General features: G+C 32.7%; 1 non-coding gene across 1 annotated transcript; it reads left to right on the top strand.

Moving 5' to 3' along the window:
• Positions 1–220: 220 nt before the first annotated feature.
• LOC145168051 (small nucleolar RNA R71) lies at positions 221–328 on the top strand. The gene has a single exon (XR_013741645.1). It is a non-coding gene; the product is annotated as a small nucleolar RNA R71 (small nucleolar RNA).
• Positions 329–22,899: the final 22,571 nt, after the last annotated feature.

Raw genomic sequence — 22,899 nt, 5'->3', positions numbered from 1 at the left:
CTCACTAAACTAAACTCTCCAAATGGGTCTTACAAGTTCTTACATAAATAGGAGTCACTCACTTTCTACTTATAGGAAAGACTCAACCCATTACACATACAAGAGGGTAAGCCACATCCAAGGAGAACTTTGCATCCTAAGAGGGTCCTTGAGAATCAAGGAGTTGTCTCAAGGTTACATTTATCCCATCATAGAAAATCGACACTTCTTGTTGCACATTAAGATAGTGTTGTGGGCAATTTCTTAGCATTCCCTTATATCTCTCCCAAGATTCATATAAAGATTCACCATCGTTTTGTTGAAAATTCACTAGTTTCTTCTTGACTTTGGCTATCTTTGAAGGAGGGCTGAATTGTTCAATGAATGAATTGTGAAGATTGGTCCAAGTTGTGATTGTTCCGGGTTCTAGTGACTTCAACCAACATCTCCCATAAATGTCACTGGAAGCATTCTTAGTAACAATGTATCTCGTGAAACATTTTGAACATTGAAGTAGTTTACAATGTCCAAGACCTCATTAATATGTCTAAAGTCATCTTCATGATCCTTCCCCGAAAATGGAATATCCTTGAGCATCGAGAGAATATGTCCCTTGAGCTCAAATCTTGTCGCAACGGGAATTGATGGTGGAACGAGACCAAGATTGTTACCATTATGTATCCGCCTTCTGTACTCCTCCATCGTCATTATTGTGATGTACGCCATCTCCTCTACCTCACTTTTGACTTCTTCTTCTGAATCGTCCTTGGTTTCTGTTTTTGGCTCATACCCGATTCCTTTCTTGTCTGGAGAATTCTCAAAGCTTTCGAAAATATCTGTTTGAAACTTGCTACTCGATTTGTCGACCTTTTTATCTTTCTTTTTGTGAAATGTAGACTCTAGATCTTCAAGTAGTGGTATGATAGGAAAATTTGATCCCCTGGTCATATATTATTGAGACAAAACAATAAGAAAACCATAAAAAGGAACTAAAAGTTAATTAAAGGAAAAACTAAAAAATGTAGTTTTCACATCGTAACAGAGAGGGTGTCACGTCGTGAAAACTCAAAAAACAGAAAACTAAATCATTGTTGAAAATCAACTTTTTGTGGTTTTTACCCCAGAAAAGGAATCGATTAACCTAAAACAATTAATTCAAAACTGAAATAAGTTGTTCCATGGCAACGGCGCCAAAAACTTGATGTGCACTGATATACTTTTAATGTCCGCGTTTCCTGCTAGATTAGGTCATAGTCTGTAATCATTTTGGTCAACTATTATAACATTTATATTAATGAATAAGAAATGATTATTCATATATTTATATGCTTACTTGTTCTATAGGATATTATGTGTATTTAATAATAAAATAAATAACATTAAAAATATGCGTCAAAGATAAAAGATTACTTAGGACAAATAATATTAGCCTAGTCGTAGTATACATCATAAGGATTCCAGAGATATAAAGAGCGTTCTCATCCGAATTCATATGAAGAAGTTATGCTTCTTCGAACTTTCACAATTAAACTAGCACGACTCTGTGTATCGTAAAAAGTATATTTTTGATAAATTACTTTTTAGCCTAAGAGATCTAAATGAAATTCGTAGTAGTCATTAAACCGAGAGCGTGCATATAGAGAACATCCAAATCTGACTTCGTGAGAGGAAGTTATGATTTTTCTAAGATTCGGCATAGTAGTATTCTGCTCAAAAATTGAATTTTAGATCGGTCGAATTTTAGCCAAAACAATTTAAATGAGAGTTGAAGATCTCGTTGATAGGAGTTCAACGATAAAAGTTTGTCGTAAACGGAGACTGGATGAGAGAGTTATGTTTTTTATACGAACTTTAACAGTCTAAGTCTAAGCCTCTGTGAAAAAAATAAAGTCAAAACTAGCCAACGGAGTCTAAATGAAAGTTGTAGATTTCGTCGAGAGATTTCCAGGATATAAACGACGTCAAAAACGGATTTTGTATGAAGAAGTTAAGCAATTTTGAAAATCTGAAAAGCGGCACACGCAATGGGGTTCTACAAGCAGCCACACAACCTCACCCGTTATAGGACATGTGTCAACTCCTGGATGGAACCACGTCAGCGTAGTGCGCGACACACATATTTTTTTTGCCTATAAATACTCCGCTTCGTATATGCTTTCACCTCTACACCCTTACACACATTATCTCTCGAGAAAACTTAACTTTTTAGTCCTTTTCCTTCGTTTTTAGCCTGCGGCGAAGCCCTGCAACACCCCTGGGTACTCATCTAAGTAGTAGCCTTTGAGTAGGTGATACCGAGTCAGTATTTTGCCTGCTTAGTTCCCGGTTCTCATATGTAGTACTCTGTAAGTGAGTTATATGTACTTACTCTGTCTCTGTGTAATTTATAATCATATTTATAAGTCGTTTCTAGGAACTTATAAGTAAGATTTATGAATGATTCCAAGTCGTTATAATGCTTGATCTACTTATGGGAGTAATGTCTAGGCCGGATTTAGTGAGGTGTTTAAAGTGGGATTTCCAAACAATATACTATTTATACCAAACGGACCCTACCCCCGATATGATCCTACCTGGTTATTCCTTATTTAGATCTTGAAGTGGACTTTGGGATTATTTAGGAATGTAAACCCTTAGGATAATACTTCCATGAAGTATGAAATTAGACAAAGACTTAGCGTTATGTACATCTAGGTCTTTTGGAAAAGGTGTAAGGCGAAGCTCTGCCCGATTCACCAATAACCAGACACTTTTGTGAAGTGAGTGCATAGTTTCTATCAAGATCAAAATCTAAAATAAAAGTATTATTTATATGAGACATTAAATGCTTGCCTATATTATCTGTTATATATGCTATTTGTATAATTAAGATAATAGTATTGAATTAGAAACCGTATTGGAAATCGATTGCCTTTAAACATAAGTCTTGCCCTAGGTTAAGAATAAGACCTTTAAAGACTACTTAGTTGAGATTAGGCTAGATATCGATTAGGTCTTATGACTGGGGTAGGGTGTGTGAGATCAGAGCAAAGTGTTTCTCCTCATTCTTGGATGACCAGGAATGGTGGGTCTAGATTAGACAATTGGCAAGTATGTCTGGGTCATCGAATAGGGTAGATGACAACACTTGATTATTTTAGGGAGTCTATTGAATTACGTTGCTAGCATATACTTATAACCCATGGACATAGATAAAATAGGATACCATATTTATCAAATATTTGAACATTGGTTGCTTTATATGACTTACACTTGCCAAGGACACCCCTAGCTGTGTAGTCAAATAGTTGCTCAAGGGATTCATCAGGTTGGGTGATTCCTCTAGAGAATCGTTGCTTTAGGATATGCGAGGATCGGTTGGGTTGGGTATTTGGTCTTAGGTCAAAATTTCATATATATATATATATATATATATATATATATATATATAATTTTGACATCATTGGTTGCAGGAATGATATTATCGTTAAATTGTTATGGGATTGAAAACCCTACGTATCGCACCAGGTTTTTCCCAAACCTGACCCACTCATTTTTATGCATCACAGGTAGTGGAACCAACGCTGTAGTAGTCTAGTTAGGATGTCAATTGGAATAAGGAGATATGCCTATAATAAGTAGTTTCAGGACGTTTTATAATTTACACTATGATGTATGTTTGGATATGAATGATGACATCCTCGAGGTTTTAATAAAATGAAATAACTTTTGTTATCTCAAAATGTTTTGTTTAAGTGGGAAATTCCGCATCTCAATTTTTATAAAGCGTAAAGAATTTTTTTTAATTGGTTCTGTGAAAAATGGGGATGTCACATACCTACCAGTTTTAAATTTTTAACATCACAAAACTTAACTAACTAAGGCACTTATAGGTAGTGTACCTAGTCAGATTATAGAATAGAAAAGTAAGCCGGGTATCTAATACAATAACTACTAAAAATTAATCTAAGAAAAACAACTAAATATGGGGGGTTTTTACTGATTTTTCACTACCAACAACTTAAATCAAACAAAAAGCAATTAAACTGCTAAAAATACGAAAATAAACGATTTAAATTCAAGATTAAAGAGTACTTTCGTTTAGTTCCGAATCCCCCCCCCCCCTTTCCTATGGTTGATTTCTAGTAGAATTATTATGTTGCTTACCAAATTATAATGTAACTAGCTATTATGACTAATTTCCTACTTTTTACCAATTTATGAAGTACCATGTAATGTTCAACCGCAAGTAGACACCAAATTGATATAAAGATAGATTTGGCTAAGCATGATAAACTAAGAGCTACCTATCTAGGATCAAGAAAAGCAACCAAGCATAAATTATGGGTTAATTATGCTCTCTCACGTAATCAAAGTTACTAACTTATATCACCTAACTATAGAATTTGTTCAATCACTAGATTTAGCAATTCAACGTTCATAAACAACTTGATAAACAAACTCATGCAAATAGAATGATCATCTACTACACAAAACTTGTAGGAAAAGCAATCTAAGCTAAAACTTCAATATGTAAGGATTATTATTTATCAACACTAGAAAAACCAACATAAAAACATCATAAATTCAAAATCAACACATAGTCAAAGGGTTTATCTTCACCAAACAAAAGTTAGGGGTTTTAGCCCATGATTAAAGCAGAAACAAACATAAAATCAAAGCTAATTAGACTAGACATGATAATAACTAGCAAACCGAATTGAATGATGTTTTCTTCTTCAGATATCCAAGCTTGAACTCCCAAATCGATTTCTGATCTTCCAAGGTGTGACAACCGTCAAAATTCGAGTCGGTTCTAGATTTGAATAAACTTAGTTGTACATGTAGGCATGACACATACTAGAATTAGTAACTAGAAACTAAGTTATAACCTACTAGAAACTTGGAAACAATTATAATCAATGGATAGTATACTTAGATTTCACATTTATATGTGAATTCTACAACTACTTAACTGTAGTGAATATCCATATTTAGGTCACTATTTGACTCGAACACCTTTTCATGAATCATATACACACATTATGCACTTGACTTAAAAGTAGAAATTAGGTAAAAGTCTTATAGAAACTTAAGTCAAAGTTGAAGACTAGGACTAGTATACTCGATTCCTCAATTTCGCTTGAATCTCGAAACCACTACATAGAATGCCAATAAATCGATAAAAATATATTACAAACATTATTTTTAACTAGAAAAGAGTTATGAAACTCTAACATAAATTGAAATCTCAAATAATTCAATTCATTTTGATATCCAAATATTTATTAAATCCCAAGACCCTAAAAACCCTAAAAACTCAAATTTATAAACTCTAACACCTAAAAATCCATAAAATTTGGTATGGAATTTATAATATCAATTTAAAATAACTCAAATTAGTAAAATATAACCAAGGAGAAATTAAATTTAAGTCATTAGTATTTAACTTTATTTTCTAAGCCAAAAATTAAGGTTTTGTGAAGGAAAATTAGGATAAGGTGCATATTTTATAAAAACTTGATATTTTTATAAAATAAAGTTATATTTTATAAAATTTAAAAGAGGGAGACCCTCTCTCCATTCAAAAGTCGGATTTCTCTCTCTCTCTCTCCTCTTCCCAATATACTCAATCAATTCCTCTCCATTTCTCCATACTTCACTTTCTCTCTCACACTCCCTCACTTCATCTTCTCTCTATTCTTCCTCTCTCTAGGAACTACGAAAATTTCCAGAAAACAAGTCCAAGAACACTCATGATGCTCAAAATCTTCATCATCTAGTGGTGTTCATTAAGGTAGAACACGATTTCCTTTCATTTTCCTTCAAGTTTCATGGATTTTCTTGCATTTCCTTGTTCTTCTACACCATTCTCTTAGAAAATTTGTGTGAATATTCATTCACTTCAGTTTTGATGATGATGGTGGTAGATTTTCACCAAAAACATCTTGCATGTTACAAAATGGTGAAGATCCATGACCTAAACCTAAGTCAAAACCATGGAAATGCACTTTTCTACACGTTTTGGTGGAAAAACACCACATGCACCCTATGTTTTCTTGATGATCAAAGTTTGTTGTTAAAAGCTTTCAAATATGTTCATAAAAGATTTATTCCCAAATAAATACCTAAAACTTCTTTCTGTTCAAATGATATTTTTCCTAGAATCCAACCAACAATATAAGATGATCTGTAAATTTTCAGAAAATAATTCATTTTTCTCGAATTGTTATAATTAATGCAAGAAAATAGGGCAATAAATCATATAAAATACTTTCTGAGGTCTATAAATCCTAGGTAATTTCGTGGATGACCCCTATGCTAAATAATGACTCCACATTAAATTTCATCGAATTTTGTTACTGTTTAGTATGGTTTTGAATTTTCTTTTTGTTTAGCTCCAATAAATCATAAACCACTTTAGAGAAGGTGAAATGGCTACCTAATAATTTTCGAAGCTTCTACTCTATGTGGAAGACTTACGTGTCATTTGGTTCGCTGGAATCCATTGGAATTAAAAGGAATTGGAATCTAATTTCATCACTTTCCTTTGTTTGGTTCAAGCTTTCAAAAGGAATTGGATTCCTAAATGAGTCAAATTTTCCTTCCAATGAGGGAAAATAAATTCCATCCAAAAACTTAAGGAATTAAAAATCCTTTCAAGTGAGAATGTTGAATGTTACCATATTACCCATTTTACTTTTAACACTACACATGAAACCTCTCTGTCTCCACCACCACCACCACCACCCATCACCACCGCTACACACCACCTCCACCGCCACCCATCATCACCTCCACCGCCACCCACCATTACCACCACTGGTAACTCCGCTACCACCACCCTCCACCCACTAGCACCGTCACCTCTACCAGACTACCACCATCGACCACTGCCACCGCTACCCACCACCTCCGCCACAACCATCACCACCTCTACCACCACATATCACCGCCGTCACCACCCGATACAAGCCACCTCTACCACCGACCCACCACCGCCACAACCACCCACCACCACCACCGTCACCACCTATACCATCACACTACCTTCCACCTCCAATACCACTCACCACCACGACCATACCATCACTGCCACCACTACCGCCATCACCTCCGCCACCACTACCAACACCTTCGCCACCACCTTCATCACCACCACCGTTACTACCATCATTGCCACCTCCACCACACCTCATGACCGCCACCATCACCATCACCGTCACAATTACTATTGCCACCACCTTCATCACCTCCGCCACTACCCACCATCACCTCTGTCGCCATCATCACCACTATTGCCACCTTCAACATCACTGCCACCATCACCATCATTTACTAATTTTATAATTTATATAATATACTTTTACATATAAGTCATAAAAAAGTAAAAAATAAATAAAAAAGGGCAATTTTGTCATTTTATATTATTTCAGTTCTATTTTCTGCCAACCAAACATAATATGGAATTAGATTCAAATATCATTCCTGGCAACCAAACAGAATATGAAATTGGATTGCAATTCCTGGCAGATTCCAATTCCTTAACAGATTCTAATTCCTTCAAAAACATTCTGCAAACCAAATGCCACCTTAGAAAAATATTTTCAGAATTTTTCATATTGCATTCCTATTTTTCCCCGATTTTTGTATTTATAATGGCCTAAAAATAGAAAAAATAGTTCTGCTCATCCAAAATTCATGAAAATTTACCAGAACACCTTGTAGTACATGAGGATGCTACATAACAATTTTTATGATTTTTCTCTTCTGTATACTATTTTGCTTCTATTTCCCAAGATTAAATACACTTAAACCCACTTTTTATTAGAATAAATGCACAAAAATCATAAAATTGGGTTAAACAGTTTAGAAATCCATTTTTATATTTTCCCAGCTTAATAATGTTTAATAAAAGTAATACAAAAAGTTTGGGTAATTTTGGAAACTGTTTTCTATTTATTTCAATTTTTATCAGAATAAATGCACAAAAATCATAAAATTGGGTTAAACAGTTTAGAAATCCATTGTTATATTTTTCCCAGCTTAATAATGTTTAATAACAGCAATACAAAAAGTTTGGGTAATTTTGGAAACTGTTTTCTATTTATTTCAATTTTTATTAGAATAAATGCACAAAAATCATAAAATTGGGTTAAACAGTTTAGAAATCAATTTTTTGTATTTTTCCCAGCTTAATAATGTTTAGTAACAGTAATACAAAAAGTTGGGTAATTTTGGAAACTGTGTTCTATTTATTTCAATTTTTATTAGAATAAATGCACAAAAATCATAAAATTGGGTTAAACACTTTAGAAGACCATTTTTATATTTGTTTTAGCTCAAGTATGTCTAATGGCAGTATTATAAAATGTTTGGGAATTTTTATCATATGGATATTATTTTTCACGAATTTATATTGTTATTAAGGCTTAAAAATTTGGGAAAAATAGTTAATCACATCAAAAATTCAAGAGAAAATTTCTGGAAGACCTCTGCTATGTTTAGAAAGAAAATGCAAAGTTGGAGAATTTTTGAAAACTGTTTGATAATATTTTGGCTTTTTAAGAGCTTAAAACACATTTAAATGTGTTGAAATACCCTCAATTAATATTACAAAAATATGGAAATTAATATCCAAAATTGTCTTAATCACATGAGCTATAAAATTTCACCATTTCAGAAAAATGTTTGTAACTTATCAATATTAAAGTTTGACACAATATTGGCATAATTCTATTGTAGTAGTATGTATACTAGTGTTAGATTTCGATTAGAGACTCACTAGCGAATACCATTATTGTAGGAATCGGTAGTGGTACAAGTGGAACTTAGATCAAGGCATCATTTGCATCATCTTAATGCATTGTGAGTATTCACGACTCCCCTATTTTCGGTTTTTATGTTTTGGGGTGGAAAAGCATGTCCGAAAAGTTATTTATTATTGATTGTATTTAAATTGAATTGTATCAAACTTGATTGCTATATTTTGCTAGAAATTGCTATATTTTGCTATGTATGTCTATGCAACACGAAACATGAGAACTTATCGTCTTAAGTCCCTTCCCTCATACTTTAATCCAACCATTAACTCTTTGAGCCAATGGTCATTATGGATAGCGCTATTAGGAATTGACAACTCCTCACTCGCCCGATTGCTTGAGTGCATGATACCATATAATCTATGGAACGATAAGCATAGATATTGATAGGACATCAGTCATAGGCTTGGTTGGGAACTCATTGTTTGCTCATACACCTACAAAATTGGTATTAATTATGGCAATAAACTTGTTTATTAATTATAGCAATGAACTTTGTTTCTCATTATAGCAATGAACTTTGTTTCTCGTTACAACATCAAAATTTTATTATTAGAAACTTATATACATTTTTTAGCAATGAAATGTTTTGCACCTTGTAGCAATGAACTTGATTACTCATTTTAACAATATATTTTCATTTATGGAAACTCTTATCAAAACTTGATTTCGATTCATGAAACCAATATTATTATTTTAATCTGTGAGTACTCACCAACTATTTTTATAGTTGACGCTCATTTTACATGCTTTTTCAGGAATCATCAAGTAAGTGGCACTTAAGGACACATCACTTTTAGGAGCATTCGCATGTGTTGTATTTCAATTTACATTGTAATTCTTTTAAAAGTTGTTCAAACCTATTGTAAATTTGTAATGATTTTTAATACTATGGTTGGTGTTGTCTTTTAACTTTTGCTATGAAACCCTTTGTACTGCCACGCCCCGTGTTTCCGCTTTAGCGGGGTGTGACAGAAATGGTATCAAAGCCGAAGGTTATAGAGAATACCGGTTTTCCTTTGGAGAACCACAACTATAGCCAAAAAATAAAAATAAAAATAAAAAAAATAAAAAAACTTCAAAGCGTTTTTAAAATACTGAACATACTACTAGTATAACTAATTCGAGTACACATTATTGGACTTAATTAAGTATAGCCTGGCCAACTATGCTTAATTAAGGAAAGTTAATGTGAGGCTGGAAACGGTTATAGTAGAATTATGTTCAACACAATTTTCAACTTAAACTTTTGAAAAACAAAAAATTTTCGGTGTGCGTACGGGCATTGCATATTATAGGCATTCATCTAGATACACTTAGAAACTAAGTGCACTTTTATAACAATGCCTTTATTTAGAAATAATCTTATCCGTTATGAAGTGCTAGGTTGACCACTTAGGTTATATCACTAGCCACTCTTGGAGCAATGCACTTAGTACTGAGAATGAGTATTCATCGGTAGCTATTGACTTTAGATGTAAGGTTAGTAGCTAGATATACACTAGTAATAATCTTAAGTCGAAACCTATTCCAATTATTCCTCAATACCTCTTCATCGTCTTCGTAGTATAGTTACAACTAGGAAAGCGTTCCGATACCGACACGGATGAAAATTGGAGCATCACGTAAGGAGGTAGATGAGTCTCCACTAGGTAATCACTTGGATACCATTGGCAGGCATTCTGAGTTCGACTCACGAGGAGACACAGAGGTTTAACCCATACGTGAGACTTCTCTACTACGCTACGAATTTAGCTTTAGGTTGTTTCCACCTTGAGCTTAAAACTTAACATAGGATATCCGTTTAACCTCTATAAAAGGGTAGGAAATTGCATTGACACTTAAAAACGTTTTACAAACAATTTTTCTTGTCCTTTATTTGGGGAAAAGACCTCGTTACTCGCCTTAGTATTTAGGTACGATCAGCTACACTAATCTACCAGTTCCTTCTTAATCTTCCATCAAAAAGATATTTCACTTCATCGGTTTTATTTAACTCACTAAAATCTTTTGACAATTTGCTTTAAATTAATACTTTTCTTCAAAACTGCATTTAACTAATGTTGGTTTTAACCTTGCTATGTCAATTGAATTTCAAATCCATTTCAATGGATAGATGTGCTTTTAAGCGCATATAAACCATTTTAATCCTTTCTTACCATTTTGGCACATTTTCGAAAAAGTTAGAAACATTTTCCTTTATAAAAGTGTTTAAGACTCTATGCTATAAAACTTAAACATATGACATTGAAGTTCATAGTATGTGTAAAAGCTTCATCGAATCTTCAAAACACTTTTGTTTTGACACTTTTAACAGCTTTCTTATTTAGACATTGTAATTTAATTTAATGTGTTTTCTCGAAACCCAACTTGATATTTATGCAAATTTCTACTTCAAACATGTTTATAAGACATCTCTAATGATTGTATTTCAAAACATACCTTATTTGTGTACTTTGCTTCAATATAGTTTTATAATCTATAAAGTTTTTAAAATTTATAGCATTTAAAAACTTAGTGTTCACTTTTAAATTTCCAGTGATACACTCTCAACAATGAATAATTATTCTTCTAAATATATTGAGTCTTTACCTTATCCATTTTAATCATTGTTGGACTTCAGTCTAAAAAGTCAAAATTGTCAGATTTTCAATTGCCATTTGTAGGGCTTCTTCTTTTTCACAAATGGAGTTTAACTTAATAGATAACTTATGAATTTTTAGAAATCCTTAGCAAACACTTTAAAACTCCCACATATCTAGGTAACCAAACATACATCAAATATTGAAGTTTGAAATATAGCTCAACCTGGTTTTAAATCTACCTATATGTATTGTTCTTAAAATTTTAACAATTACAATCATTGCCGCCGCTACCTTCCTTTTTCTTTCCCCCGAACTTTATTTCTCGCTCTCCTTCTGATTTTAGATCTTGCACGCCATAATATTAACATAATACATTGTCTAACTTTGTTTCTGTCTATTTTGCTTCTCCTGGTATCATGTTCGTATACATAAAGACTAGAAGTCTACCCTTTCGTTTTGAGCGATTAATACGTGTAAAGTTGTGAGGCATAATTTTGATTTAGTCAACTTTGATATATTCAATTACGCCTTTTACCATATACATCTTGTTTTTATTTTGAAATCTACAATAAACAAGTAATCCTTATTTACATTTGCTCTTTCGTTCTAAATTCGGAAACTTGATTTAAAAGGCAAGTTTTATTGTATTTTTCCTTATAATTAATACACAAGATGAATACCCTTGTGCTTATAATTTTTCTATATCCGAAAAATATATGTGAAGGATATGTATCCGTATGTTTCTTCTTTTCTTTAAATACATCAAAAGTTTTGAATTTTACGATTATCTATTCTCTAAATGATTGTTTTTGTAGAAACACTAAACTAAGAATGCACTATTTTCAATGATCAATATTTTTGTTTATTTCTTAAAAATAGCATTCTACTTTGCAATTTTCAGTGAGTTCCTAAACTCTCAAACTTGTTTTCATAAATATTCTGACTCCTCGTAAACTCGAATTTGTCCTGACTTAGACAATTGGACAATTTCTCAAGAATTTAATACAAATATTTCTATATAAATTCTTTTAATGACGACTTAAACCTTTAACCTTAATTAATCTTTATATTATTTTACTACTTCGTTTGATCGCCACACATGTATCTTCATTATCTTGGAATTATTACACATTTTGATAATAGTGAGATTAATTATCATTTCTAAACACACATTTTGATAACAGTGAGATTTTTATCACTTCTAAACACTTAAAATGCTATCTACACAATGTGATTTAATTTATCATAAACTTTCATCGCCTCCATTTGCAACAATGACTCTTTAAATATATTTATTCTTCGAATAAGGTTTTATTATTGTAAGAGTAACTGTAGTAGTAACTATAGCCTCGGAGATCCTCAATAATATCGTAATTTATTTTGTAGACGACACTTAAATAGCCTTTACATTTGAGATGTACCAAAACTTCGTTGCCTACCCTTAGTACGTATTTTTGGGAACTTACCCTCGATCGCTTCCCTTTCATTCGTGCTACCCCTTCTTATTTCGGAATATATCTTTTCCAGATGTAATAGCCAACCCGGAAGTGAACAAATTGTTCCTAATCTCTTCTTTATTAGGAGGCGAATTTACACTTAGTGCTAATTTAGAATGCAACTTAAGGATCAATGCGGATTCAGTGCAGTTGGTGCTTCAGCAAAGCACCGCTCTCTTAATTCAGATAATATCTAACTAGATGATCTTTTTCGACTAGGTCGCCATGGTTGGATCATGATTTCCATGATCCTAACTTCCCACAATCTAGACTGTAAAAACTCGAACTAAGGAAACACTAATTTGATTATAACTAAAGAATTGGGCTCTTCCCTTGAGAAATTAACCCAAAATAATCAAAGAGCTCTTCAGGTCACCATCTCTCCAAATATACAATTGTAGTCGACTGAGTTCTAATAGAATACGTCACGAATTGAATTTCGGGAAGAAATTCATTCAACCGGGGGAGACTGTGACAACCGTCAAAATCCGAGTAGGTTCTAGATTTGAATAAATCTAGTTGTACGTGTAGGCACGACACATACTAGACTTAGTAACTAAAAACTAAATTATAACCTACTAGAAACTTGGAAACAATTATAATCAATGGATAGTATACTTAGATTTCACATTGATATGTGAATTCTACAACTACTTAACTGTAGTGAATATCCATATTTAGGTCACTCTTTGACTTGAACACCTTTTCAAGAATCATATACACACATTATGCACTTGACTTAAAAGTAGAAATTAGGTAAAAGTCTTATAAAAACTTAAGTCAAAGTTGAAGACTAGGACTAGTATACTCGATTCCTCAATTTCGCTTGAATCTCGAAACCACTACATAGAATGCCAATAAATCGATAAAAATAAATTACAAACATTATTTTTAACTAGAAAAGAGTTATGAAACTCTAACATAAATTGAAATCTCAAATAATTCAATTCATTTTGATATCCAAATATTTATTAAATCTCAAGACCCTAAAAACCCTAAAAACTCAAATTTATAAACTCTAACACCTCAAAATCCATTAAATTTGGTATGGAATTTATAATATCAATTTAAAATAACTCAAATTAGTAAAATATAACCAAGGACAAATAAAATTTAAGTCATTAGTATTTAACTTTATTTTCTAAGCCAATCAAGGTTTTGTGAAGGAAAATTAGGATAAGGTGCATATTTTATAAAAACTTGATATTTTTATAAAATAAAGTTATATTTTATAAAATTTAAAAGAGGGAGACCCTCTCTCCATTCAAAAGTCGGATCTCTCTCTCTCTATCTATCTATCTCTCTCTCTCTCTCTTTCTCTCTCCTCTCTCTCCTCTTCCCAATACATTCAATCAATTCCTCTCCATTTCTCCATACTTCACTTTCTCTCTCACACTCCCTCACTTCATCTTCTCTCTATTCTTCCTCTCTCTAGGAACCACGAAAATTTCTAGAAAACAAGTCCAAGAACACTCATGATGGTCAAAATCTTCATCATCTAGTGTTGTTCATTAAGGTAGAACATGATTTCCTTTCATTTTCCTTCAAGTTTCATGGATTTCTTGCATTTCCTTGTTCTTCTACACCATTCTATTAGAAAATTTGTGTGAATATTCATTCACTTCAGTTTTTGATGATGATGGTGGTAGATTTTCACCAAAAACATCTTGCATGTTACAAAATGGTGAAGATCCATGACCTAAACCTAAGTCAAAACCATGGAAATGCACTTTTCTACACGTTTTGATGGAAAAACACCACATGCACCCTATGTTTTCTATCAAAAATGATTTTTGAACATTTCAAACTCATGAATGGTTTTTAAACCAACATGCATGTGATGATCTTCAAGCTTAGATGCTTGATGATCAAAGTTTGTTGTTAAAAGCTTTCAAATATGTTCATAAAAGATTTATTCGCAAACAAATACCTAAAACTTCTTTTCTGTTCAAATGATATTTTTCCCAGAATCCAACCAACAATATAAGATGATCTGTAAATTTTCAGAAAATAATTTATTTTTCTCGAATTATTATAATTAATGCAAGAAAATAGGGCAATAAATCATATAAAATACTTTCCGAGGTCTACAAATCCTAGGTAAATTCGTGGATGACCCCTATGCTAAACAATGACTTCTCATTAAATTTTATCGAATTTTGTTACTGTTTAGTATGGTTTTGAATTTTCTTTTTGTTTAGCTCCAATAAATCATAAAACCACTTTATAGAAAGTGAAATGGTTACCTAATAATTTCAAAGCTTCTACTCTATGTGGAAGAGTTAGAAAAATATTTTCAGAATTTTTCATATTGCATTCCTATTTTTCCCTGATTTTTGTATTTAAAATGGCCTAAAAATAGAAAAATAGTTCTGCTCATCCAAAACTCATGAACATTTACCAGAACACCTTGTAGGACATGAGGATGCTACGTAAATTTTTTTATGATTTTTATCTTCTGTATAGTATTTTTCTTCTATTTTCCCAAGATTAAATACACTTAAACCCACTTTTTATTAGAATAAATGCACAAAAATCATAAAATTGGGTTACACAGTTTAGAAATCCATTTTTATATTTTTCCCTGCTTAATAATGTTTAATAAAAGTAATACAAAAAGTGTGGGTAATTTTGGAAACTGTTTTCTATTTATTTCAAATTTTAATAGAATAAATGCTCAAAAATCATAAAATTGGGTTAAACAGTTTAGAAATCTATTTTTATATTTTTCCGAGCTTAATAATGTGTAATAAAAGTAATAAAAAAAGTTTTGGTAATTTTGGAAACTGTTTTCTATTTATTTCAATTTTTATTAGAATAAATGCACAAAAATAATAAAATTGGGTTAAACAGTTTAGAAATCCATTTTTATATTTTTCCCAGCTTAATAATGTTTAATAACAGTAATACAAAAAGTTTGGGTAATTTTGGAAACTGTTTTCTATTTATTTCAATTTTTAATAGAATAAATGCACAAAAATCATAAAATTGGGTTAAACACTTTAGCAGACCATTTTTATATTTTTTTTAGCTCAAGTATGTCTAATGGCAGTATTATAAAAAGTTTGGGAATTTTATCATCTGGATACTATTTTTCACGAATTTATATTGTTATTAAGGCTTAAAAATTTGGGAAAAGTAGTTAATCACATCAAAAATTCAAGAAAAAATTTCTGGAAGACCTCTACTATGTTTAGAATGAAAATGCAAATTTGGAGAATTTTTGGAAACTGTTTGATAATATTTTGGCTTTTTAAGAGCTTAAAACACATTTAAATGTGTTGAAATACCCTCAATTAATATTACAAAAATCTGGAAATTAATATCCAAAGTTGTCTTAATCACATGAGCTATAAAATTTCACTATTTTCAGAAAAATGTTTGTAACTTATCGATATTAAAGTTTGACACAATCTATCGTAGTAGTATGTATACTAGTGTTAGATTTCGATTAGAGACTCACTAACGAATACCATTATTGTAGGAATCGGTAGTGGTACAAGTGGAACTTAGATCAAGGCATCATTTGCATCATCTCAATGCATTGTGAGTATTCACGACTCCCCTATTTTCGGTTTTTATGTTTTGGGGTGGAAAAGCATGTCCGAAAAGTTATTTATTATTCATTGTATTTAAGTTGAATTGTATCAAACTTGATTGCTATATTTTGCTATAAATTGCTATATTTTGCTATGTATGTCTATGCAACACGAAACATGAGAACTTATCGTCTTAAGTCCCTTCCCTTATACTTTAATCCAACCATTAACTCTTTGAGCCAGTGGTCATTATGGATAGCGCTATTAGGAATTGACAACTCCTCACTCACCCGATTGCTTGAGTGCATGATACCATATAATCTATGGAACGATAAGCATAGATCTTGATAGGACATCAGTCATAGGCTTGGTTGGGAACTCATTGTTTGCTCATACACATTCAAAATTGGTATTAATTATGGCAATAAACTTGTTTATTAATTATAGCAATGAACTTTGTTTCTCATTATAGCAATGAACTTTGTTTCTCATTACAACATCGAAATTTTATTATTAGAAACTTATATACATGTTTTAGCAATGAAATTTTTTGCTCCTTGTAGCAATGAACTTGATTATTGATTTTAACAATATATTTTCATTTATGGAAACTCTTATCAAAACTTGATTTCGATTCATGAAACCAATATTATTATTTTAATCTGTGAGTACTCACCAACTATTTTTATAGTTGACGCTCGTTTTACATGCTTTTTCAGGAATCATCAAGTAAGTGGCACTTAAGGACACATCACTTTTAGGAGCATTCGCATGTGTTGTATTTCAATTTACATTGTAATTCTTTTAAAAGTTGTTCAAACCTATTGCAAATTTGTAATGATTTTTAATACTATGATTGGTGTTGTCTTTTAACTTTTGCTATGAAACCCTTTGTACTGCCACACCCCGTGTTTCCGATTTAGCGGGGTGTGACACAAGGTCTTTCCAGAGGGTTTTTGTCACAGCTCTATCTCCAAGATATGGACATAAGTCTCTTAAATTGATCTAATGATCGATATATATATATATATATATATATATATATATATATATATATATATATATATATATATATATATATATATATATATATATATATATATATATATATATAGTTTCCATAAAATCGGTCCTCATTTCGTGATCATAAGGATGTCATGACGTGAAAATAGTGATGATCCCATAATCGCCAAGGAACCTGTACTTCTCCATATAGGAATCTTCTAAGGACACGTGGTCACCTCGTGAGAGACATTGCTTCACTTCGTGAGTATGATTGTTTCTAATATTCGATTATTTCTTCATGCCATGTTGTGGGAGTCATATATACATGTCGTGGGATCTTTGTTTGCATTTTACCAAAAATATAGCTTATATATATATATATATATATATATATATATATATATATATATATATATATATATATATATATATATATATATATTGAAATAATGCATAAGTATGTGTACAGAGGATACTCATTTGTGCGTTCCCTAAAATTAGTGTCAAACAAAAAAAAATTACAAACACGGAGGGCGCTTATCTTAAATGTGTGTCATGTAAAGGTGTCATTTTATATTTTTTTCATGGACGCGCGTTCTACGATTTTCAAATAGACAAAGGGGGAAATGAAATCCCAAAAAATTAAAAACCCCACCTTGTTCTATCTCCCTTTTCCCTCTACCCTCTACCGATGCCTCCACCTTCTTCACAAATTCTAGGGTTTTTTTTTCAGGACCACACAAAAGCAAACCAAACCAGAGCATGGGTGGACCTTTCATAACCTAGATATGTCGGATTCACCATCATTTTCTAGCTTCCCCCAAAAAATTTAAGTCCTCGCCCCTTCAGATACCTCCCTTCGTAAACAACAATGGAAATTGCCATTTTGGAGAGATTATCCTGCAAAATCTCTCAAAACCCTACCCTTTCTCTCTATTAATGCACCATCATCTCATATTCACATGTAACAACAACTTCATTGGCGATTGCAACTCCTCTTAATTCACACACCGACGACTACGACTCCTCTCTATTCCTACAACTCATCTCTCTATTCCCACACCGGAGTCCGATTTCTTCTACATCGATCCTCACACTAAATGGTTCGACGACTGTAAATCCTCTCGATTGTAGCGTCGATCGACAACTACGACTCAACAACCGTCAATCGAAGCTACCATTTCAACGACCCCTAATCGACACCTCCACCTTCTCGTCTCTCCTTTTCCACTTGGTTTTCTCACATACCTATCCTCCACGATATGAAGATTTACGAAGATGTGAAGGGGGGTAATCGAAGGAAACCCTAAATCCCTCTCGCAGTCAACCACTACAACCCTAAATCTCTATTCTTTACACTAGAAGGTCTTTTTGATGGATAGTGTTCGTAACAGCTTGAAGAAAGATTTGTCACACTTTCTTTCGTCTTGTATCCAGGTACCATATTTTTGATCAATCATAATTTCACTAGTAAATAGGATGTTTGATATATGATATACTAATTTCATAATTTCCTAAAAATTCAGGCACCAATTACATCAGATGGTAAATCGTATCCAACTACTTAGTGGGAGAGCATCATTGAAAGCCTAAATGGTGTTCTTGATACATTAAAAGAATTTCGTGTAAGTTATTTTTTTTAAAGCTATAATCATAATTCTCACTTGTGTCTTCCTGTTTTCAGGTGCCACCTGTCATTATTCAGAAAGTTTTTGCTCAAGTTTACTCTTACATTGATGTGGAACTCTTCAACAGATAACCGGAGATTCTAACCATGCTAAACTAGTTATATATCATATATGATTATATAATCATTTGGATTATAAATTTTTAATATGGAACCTCAGCCTTCTTATGCATAAAGAGTGTTGTACACTTGGGAATGGAGAGTATGTGAAATCAGGGTTATCTAAATTAGAAGCTTGGTGTACTAAGGCAACTGCAAAGGTGCTAATTAATTTAGTTATTTGTTTTCTTATTTAAATATTGGTTGAAGTGAGTTAGTAGGTCTAACCACTTATTAACTTAGTATGCAGACTCAGCATCGGATGGACTTCGGCGTGTAAGACAAAAAGTTGGATTTCTGGTATGCTTATTTACTTTTTTCCAAAATTTACTCTATCCAAAAATCCCCCAAAAAAACAAAACTAAACATGAATTTTTGAGTTTTTATAGGTTATAGAAAAGTAGTCTAACATCCCATATGATTAACTCACAACTAATATACTGTTGGGTTTTGTGCACTATAACACTCTTATGGTGCACATGCAACCCTAAATTCTTTGGATCTATGTTTTCTCTAATTATACATGCATTTTCAATTTTTCCAAAGCATTCTCCCTAGCTAGCATACAATTGAAGCTATACAATTTAAAGTTAGTTTGGATGCTTACCTCTTGAGTAGGGTAGAGTTCTTGACCTTTGAAAGCTTGAGCACCCCAAGTGTGATGCCTCTAATGGTTCACAAACACCAAATGCAAGAGGAGGATTTAGAGAAAAGGTTATTTAGCATAAAACCAACTTCACTCTCTTAGAATGTATTTGGGTGTCGATTTTAGCTATAGGGGTGAGTATTTATAATGTGGCAAATGCTAGGGTTACACTTTGTAAACCCTAATGACCTTTCATATACTTAGGCTCCATGGGTTAACCTCTATGGACTATCCATGGATTATCTTAATGGTTTAACCCATCCTAAATAACTATGGATCATTAGCCCACATTATAAGAATGATTGATTTACACAATCAATCCCCACATATTTAATTAGTCTCTTTTGATCACAAAATTAATTCCAAACTAATTCTTGACCAATACTAATTAAATAATATGATTTCTCAATTAATATATTATACTTATAATATATTAATAAATCACAAATAACCTTATTCTCAAAAGTCCATCCTATCAAATTGCACTGATGAAGGCAACCCAAAAGGACCATGCTACAATCGGGTCAAGTACATCCTAGTTATAGTTATGGGCTTAGACACCAAATCCAACAGTCTCCCACTTGGATAAGTCTAATAACTATAGCTGCTAATGTAACTTCAAGATCCAACTTAGCAATCGTAAGCTTTCAAAAGCCGCTGTCAACTCTGACCCAGTCAGTGACACATCCTTTAGATAAGGGATCATATACTCCTCTGTTTCAAGATATATGCCGGACAAATACATGGAACAATGTCATACTTATTGTCCAACAGTTTGTTTCCCGATTTTCGATTCGTCTGACATAGAACGTAACTGAACACATCAATTTAGTTCTGACCGAGCCCGGCACATAAGTGAAAACAAAATCATCGAGGGGCCCAAGATATCGCTTTTAATCCTCTTAGGATAAAAGGAATAGATAAACTTCGACATTATATGCTTGTACTAACTACTCATCAAATCATGCACAACGACACGTTTTACAACATCAAGTTACTGATGCGTTTTCGTGTCATCAATGGACAACCAACTCGTAGTCAACAACTCATATATCTTGGTTTGAAGACTATATGATATTATCGTCTCACAATCACTCGTGATAAATTCCATGAAGTGATTCAGGTGAGCGCGGGTTGATCCAGTACTCAAATCTTATTTCAGAAGTACTCGTGAATGGTGTAGAAAACTGTTGCTATGCCTAAGACCATAGACAATCTACAAGCCAACTCATGACAGTCTTCTTTCATACTTACTTCCAATGTATGATCGGCTGTCGATAGTTTGAATAAATCTTATTATTCTGGAAGTCAAAACATGCAAAGTGAAACAATAGTAAATGATTGACACAAGACAGTAAATTTACTTATAAATAAAACTCCTTTTATTTAATCATCAAATGTCAATTACAATTTAGTTATTACAAGTTTCGATTTATCTAATTACTAAAACTAATATCATCCGTTAGACCAATGCCCCGTGCATGCTGCAAGTGCTTAACCCTAGTCAGTCCTTTTGTAAGGGGATCTGTTGGGTTGTCCTCTGACGATATCCTCTTCACCACAAGGTGTCCTTCTTCTACTTGATGTCTTATGAAGTGGTACTTTCTGTCGATATGCCTGGATATACCATGATCTCTTGGTTCCTTGGTTAAGGCAACTGCCCCTTCATTATCATAGAAAATCTCCACAAGCTCCTTTATGGATGGAATTACTCCAAGGTCTCCGATGAATTTTTTCAACCATATCGCCTCCTTCGCTGTTTCGCTTGCTGATATGTATTCTTATTCACATGTTGAATCAGCTACAGTCTCCTGCTTGGACTTTTCCATGTTACTGCTCCTCCATTCAGGGTAAATATCCAGCCAGACTGAGAGCGGAAATTATCTCTGTCGGTCTGAAAGCTCGCGTCGCTATACCCTGTTACTCTCAAGTCATCACTCCCACCGAGGGTAAGGACCCAGTCCTAAAAATTAATCTAAGAAAAACAACTAAATATGGGGGTTTTTTACTGATTTTTCACTACCAACAACTTAAATCAAACAAAAAGCAATTAAACTGCTAAAAATACGAAAATAAACGATTTAAATTCAAGATTAAAGAGTATTTTCGTTTACTTCCGAACCCCCCCCCCCCCCCCCCGCCCTTTCCTATGGTTGATTTCTAGTAGAATTATTATGTTGCTTACCAAATTATAATGTAACTAGCTATTATGACTAATTTCATACTTTTTACCAATTTATGAAGTACCATGTAATGTTCAACCACAAGTAGACACCAAATTGATATAAAGATAGATTTGGCTAAGCATGGTAAACTAAGAGCTACCTATCTAGGATCAAGACAAGCAACCAAGCACAAATTATGGGTTAATTATGCTCTCTCACATAATCAAAGTTACTAACTTATATCACCTAACTATAGAATTTGTTCAATCACTAGATTTAGCAATTCAATGTTCATAACCAACTTGATAAACAAACTCATGCAAATAGAATGATCATCTACTACACAAAACTTGTAGGAAAAGCAATCTAATCTAGAAATTCAATATGGAAGGATTATGATTTATCAACACTAGAAAAACCAACACAAAAACATCATAAATTCAAAATCAACACATAGTCAATGGGTTTATCTTCACCAAAAAAAAGCTAGGGGTTTTAGCCCATGATTAAAGCAGAAACAAACATAAAATCAAAGCTAATTAGACTAGACATGATGATAAATAGCAAACCGAATTGAATGATGTTTTCTTCTTCAGATATCCAAGCTTGAACTCCCAAATCGATTTCTGATCTTCCAAGGTCTTTCCAGAGGGTTTTTGTCATAGCTCTATCTCAAAGATATGGACGTAAGTCTCCTAAATTGATCTAATGATCGATATATATGGATGTGTAATTTAATATGCTTATATTTTATTCAAGTTAATTTATAAAAGTAATTTACATTACTAGACTATTAAATTCACTAGGCAGTGTACCTAATTATGTAATAGTATAGCAATGGTAAGAATGAGTGTCGAACACAAGGAACGATGTTTAGATTGCTTTATTTTACTATTG

This window comes from Lactuca virosa, chromosome 3 (genome assembly GCF_052849685.1).
Source record: "Lactuca virosa cultivar CGN04683 chromosome 3, Lactuca_virosa_CGN04683_v6, whole genome shotgun sequence".
NCBI lineage: Eukaryota > Viridiplantae > Streptophyta > Magnoliopsida > Asterales > Asteraceae > Lactuca > Lactuca virosa.
The sequence above is the reverse complement of the archived record's forward strand: the minus strand, read 5'-3'. Positions and strand labels throughout refer to the sequence as shown.